Raw genomic sequence first — 5,631 nt, forward strand, 5'->3', positions numbered from 1 at the left:
ATGACCAAAACAAAAAGCTTAAATGTTACAGGACAGAAAGCTGATATGTATTAAGTAGCTGCTATGATCTGAACACTTTTTTAGATGATTTACGTATGTTAGTTCATTTAAACTTCATAAAAGTCTTATGATACTGGAATTGTCCACCCTATAACAGAAAGAAGATGACTGAAACTGATACAGATTAAGTAAATGTATTTATTTTGATAGCTCTCCTGTTTCAGAAGAAATTGTAAGGGCACAAGAATGATTAAAGACAATTTGGTGAAGGTAACAACTTTCAAGGGGTGAGACAAATGTTAAATGAAATAAAATAAAGCTAAGAATACATAAAACTACACTCATTAATCTAAAAATTGGCTTAACTGAACACATCTCTGTGATGCTTAATGATGAAGAAATACGATGATTCTCATTTTATGATTTTAATACCCCCAAGATAATTATTTCTCATAATTTCTGGAAAGATTTCATTAACCATAGTAAATCTCCTAATCCTTTGTTAATAAAGTTCTCACGGGGATCCTGGATTTGGCAAGAAATCCAAAGTAGTGCTTTAGCTATGGCTACTACTTAATAGTGCTCTTACAGCAAGTTGTGTTTGTAATCAGCAGCAACATTTGCAAAAGCACATGGTTGAGAGATCCAACATTGTGCCATAGCAGATTAAGCTGCTGCCTGCCATGCCAGCATCCCATATGGGCACCAGTTCGAGTTCCAGCTGTTCCACTTCCACTCCAGCTCCTAGCTCATGCACCTAGCAAAACAATAGAAGATGACCCAAACACTCCAATCCCTGCCACCCGTGGGGAGCATGGGTGGAATTCCAAGCTCCTCGCTTTTACATGGCCCAGTCTGGGCTATTGCAGTCATTTGGGGAAGTGAATCATCAAATGGAAGATCTCTCTCTCTCTCTCTCTCTCTCTCTCTCTCTCTGTAACTCTGCCTTTAAAATAAATAAATCAACAACAGGAGCCACTGTGCACTTGCTCCTCATGTGGGATCTCTGTCCTTAATGTGCTGTACATTTTGATTTAATGCTATAACTAGTACTCAAACAGTATGTTTCACTTTGTGTTTCTATGTGGGTGCAAACTGTTGAAATCTTTATACTAAATTGATCTTCTGTATATAAAGAGAATTGAAAATGAATCTTGATGCAAATGGAAGGGGAGAGGGAGTGGGAGAGGGGAGGGTTGCAGGTGGGAGGGAAGTTATGGGAGGGGGAAGCCATTGTAATCCATAAGCTGTACACTGGAAATTTATATTCATTAAATAAAAGTTAAAAAAAATCAATTTTAAAAATTAAAAAAGAAGAGTATCACTGAGTATTTGGTAAATGGGAAATTATATTTGGGTTTAAGACAATGCAAATTCTGTCAGGACAATAAAGAAAATATTAAGGGAAAAATTCCTTTGTGCTAAGTTTAGGAGACATTTGCTTCTGACCCTTCTATGAAGAATAAATGATGTAATATGACTCAGGAAAAAATAAATAATATATATAATAAGCAATATGTATCACCATGCATATAAGAGAGAAGAGAGGGAGAGAGAGGGTTTCCTCATTTATTTTCTGGGATTGTGTATCAAAGGCAAGTGTTTCAAAAATCCTCCTCTAGAATTATGGAAGAAGGATCTTAGACTGACTATGGCAGAAATGCTAGATGAGGGGTAGTAGAAATGAAAGAGCTTACGAGGATAAAGATGAGGGCATAGGTGAACTGAGCAAACTTAAGGTCTGTAGTGAGTGGGAAGTTGTGCCTCTGCTTGCTTACAGCAAGATCTAGCAAATAGTTGCCTTCAAAGATTTCACAATGATGATAAAATAGAAACAAGATACCTCAGTCTATCATCAATGTCTAGGGTACATTCTAAATGTACTAAATATACAAAGAAATAAAAAATAAATCAGAATTTAAAAACAATATTAACATCTTTAAACATGTATAAGCATTATTTGAAATAATCCAAGTCAAAAAAGAAATCACAAAGAAAGTTAGATTTTTAACAAAACATAATATCAATCAAATATATCAGAAAGGGTAGAAAGCCACTAAAGTGGGGCTTAGATGAACAATTATAACTTAAAAATCTTTTTAAAATTATATATTTATTTATTTGAAAGACAGAGGGCGGGAGACAGGGTGAAATATTTCTACCTAATAGTTTAGTCCTCCAATTCCTACAACAGCCCAGGCTGGGCTGGGCCAATTGTCAAGATGCAGGAACTACATCCGAGATCTCCCAATCACAGGTTCATTCATAGGAAGCTGGACCAGAATCTGAGCAGGCAGGACTCTCACACGGGATGCTCACATCCCAAGCACCACAATTTACAATTCTATATTCAGAAAGAAAAGGCTCTCAAGTCAATATCCTAGTCTCCCGAATCAAGTGGTTTACTAAAAAAAAAATTAAATTAAACCCAAAGTAAGTAGGAGAAAGGTTATTAAAAGCTAATAGAAACAAAATAAGACTGAAAACAAACTAGAAAATAAATCAATCATAAATTGATTCTTTAAAAAGAGTAACTAGGGGCTGGTGCTGTGTCTTAGCAGGTAAGACCGTCGCCTGCAGTGCCGGCACCAGTTCAAGTCCAGGGTGCTCCACTTTCAATCCAGCTCTCTGCTATGGCCTGGGAAAGCAGTAGAAGATGACCCAAGTCCTTGGGCCCCTGCACCAGTGAGGGAGACCCGGAAGAAGCTCCTGGCTCCTGGCTTCGGATCGGCACAGCTCCGGCCTTTGCGGCCAATTGGGGAGTGAACCATAGGATGAAAGACCTCTCTCTGTCTCTGCCTCTCTCTGTAACTCTGTCTTTCAAATAAATAAAATAATAAATCTTTAAAAAATGAGTTATTTATATAATTATTTAATATATTTTAAAAGATATTGAAAGGAATTATTGTGTCAATAATTTCAACAATGTAGATGAAATGAGAATATACATCATAACTACTTAAAAATCCTCCTTGATAGAAATGTTTGTCAACAGGTGTCTTTAGTGTATATTTTATCAAACACTTAATGAAAAACAAGCAAATCTTACACAAACTGTTGTTAAAAATCAAAGGTGGAATAACACTTTCTAACATATTTTATGAAGCAAACAAACTCTGACATGTTCATTAAAGGAAAATAAATTAAGACATGAAATAGACATAAAAATCCTGAGGAAAATACCAGCAATGCAAATCCCTGTTTGTAAGGAGAATAGTACACCCAAATCAAATAAGGTTTACCAGAAGAAAGCAACAGAGGTTCAATTTTTAAAAACCAATCAGTGCAATTAACCACCTTAAAAGCTAAAAGTAAAAAATTATGTAATAATCTTTGTAATAAATAGAAAACTAGGTAAATGAGGAAAATATGAGGAATCTTCAAAAAGTTCATAGAATATATATATATATATATGGACAAAACAGTGATGAATTTTAAATTGTTATTAACCAAAAAAAATTAATCTTTCAATGAACTTTTTGAAATAACTTTCTACTCTTTCTGTAATTTGACAAAATACTGGAAAGTAAAAAGATTACCAGAAATATGGATTCGGTGTGTGTATGTGTGCATGCTTGTGCATAGAGAATATTTCACAACACAAAAATTTAGTAATGATTAAAGTGATCAAAGTGGTAATTAATACAATAAGCCTCAATTGCAGCAATGTTATAAAAATTTTAAAGTCCTATAGCTTACATAACAGAAACATAAAATATTGACTTATTCTTCATAAAAAAGATAATGTACTATCTTCTATTCATTCGAAAATAAAATTATAAAAAGCAAAAGAAAGCAAATCCACAAGTGCTTTAGTATGATGGATTAAGCTGTAGTGTGGTAGGTTAACCTGTAGTGTGGCAGGTTAAGCCTCTGCCTGGGATTCCAGTTTCCAATATGAACTTCATTCAAGTCCCTGCTGCTCCTCTTCTGATCCAGTTCTCTGCTAAGGGCCTGGGAAAGCAGCAGAAGATGGCCCAAGTGCTTGGTCCCTTGCACCCACATGGGAGACCCGGAGGAAACTCCTGGCTCCTGGCTTCAGATCTGCTCTGGCCATTGAGGCCATCTGGGGAGTGAACCTGCGGATGGAAGACATCTCTGTCTCTACCTCTCTCTCTCTCTGTAACTCTACTTCTCAAGTAAATAAATAAATCTTTAAAAAAGGAAGCAAATCAAAGCATGAACTTTTTTCCTCCATATCCTGATTTGAATCACTTAATTTAAAACAATATTAGATCTCTGTAGAGATTATTGTTGAATACAAAAAAATAATAAAACCAACCCTTAATATTTATATATAATGATATATGCTGTACAACAGATACCTGATAAAGTTACTGAAAGAATGAGGCATATTAGAATGTTTTCATGGTTAGCTTTATAATATTGTACATTTAAAAATTTTAGAAATGACAATAAATTACCTTGATTAGCTTTATATCTTTGAATAAAAGATATGTTCAAATATATGCACACAAACACAAAATATGTATATATAAATCAATAGATATATGCTTTGTTTACTATGCATTAGTTGCTCTTCAGTTGAAATATATTATTTATGTATATATATAATAGAAAATAAATGTATGTTTGATTAAAATGTTTACTATTAACCAACATGATTCTTTCTGGTGTTTCTATGTTTCATATATTGCCTTCTATGTAAAATGCAGAAATAATATAATTATGAACTTAAATAAATATAAGTTTAAATAATAATAATCTTTTTAATAGCAATTATGCATGAAGCATAGAAGGGAATCTCTGAGTTGGTATTAATCCCACTTGAATGTGAGTTCTATCATTCTCTCCCTGCTCTCGTTTCTCTCTCTCTCCCCCTCACATACACATACACACACACACACACATACACAGTATGAAGACAGTATTTTTATTTTATTTTCCTCAAGAGTTTCTTCAGTGTCCAGTAGTTTCTGAAACACAGTTATATATAAAAAAATTGGGTTGTTTTTAAAATGGAAAAGAAACAGACTCTATATATGCCATCAGAATTGTGACAGTGTTGGAAAAGGGTCAGTGCTGTTCATGGAGATGCAACATACATGGGTATTAGATAAAGGGAATTCTAGAATCCCTTACATGAGGTTCCTTTCATTGTATTCACTTAAGAGTACTGAAAACAATAAATAACATAAATAGGTTATTAATGCTTGAGCATGATTCAGAGGGAAGATATTTAAAAGTCAAGAAGATAAAGTTAAAAAAAGAATAGGATTTTTTCTCATCTTGTCACATCACTGATTGAAGCAACACAATACAATGTGCTGCATCCAAAAGCTGTGTTTTTGCTCTGCCCCTTCTTGACAGCTTGATGGATCATAAGCAAAAAGGGCCACTGAGTACTGTTAAAAGGGAGAAGGACTAGGATTTTATTTGGTTGAATACAACCACGTTTTTCCCAGGACAATGGCATTCTAGTTTATTGCTGTACTTCTCACATTTGGGACTTCTAAGTTTGTTATTAAACAGTTTCTTTGGGTATAGGAATTTGGCACTGCAATTAGGGCATCATTAGAGTGCTCAGGTTTAAGTCTTGGCTCCACTATCAATTCTACTTTCCTGACAGTGTGCATCCTGAGAGGAAGCAGATAATGGCTCAAGTAATTG

The 5,631-nt window shown here is 34.4% G+C and overlaps 1 non-coding gene across 1 annotated transcript; it reads right to left on the bottom strand.

Annotated features, from left to right (window-relative positions):
- Nucleotides 1-5,248: 5,248 nt before the first annotated feature.
- On the bottom strand, nt 5,249-5,379 carry LOC133752957 (small nucleolar RNA SNORA21). The gene has a single exon (XR_009865007.1). It is a non-coding gene; the product is annotated as a small nucleolar RNA SNORA21 (small nucleolar RNA).
- Between the last annotated feature and the right edge of the window lie 252 nt (nt 5,380-5,631).

Source organism: Lepus europaeus, chromosome 2 (assembly GCF_033115175.1).
Source record: "Lepus europaeus isolate LE1 chromosome 2, mLepTim1.pri, whole genome shotgun sequence".
NCBI classification, from domain to species: domain Eukaryota; kingdom Metazoa; phylum Chordata; class Mammalia; order Lagomorpha; family Leporidae; genus Lepus; species Lepus europaeus.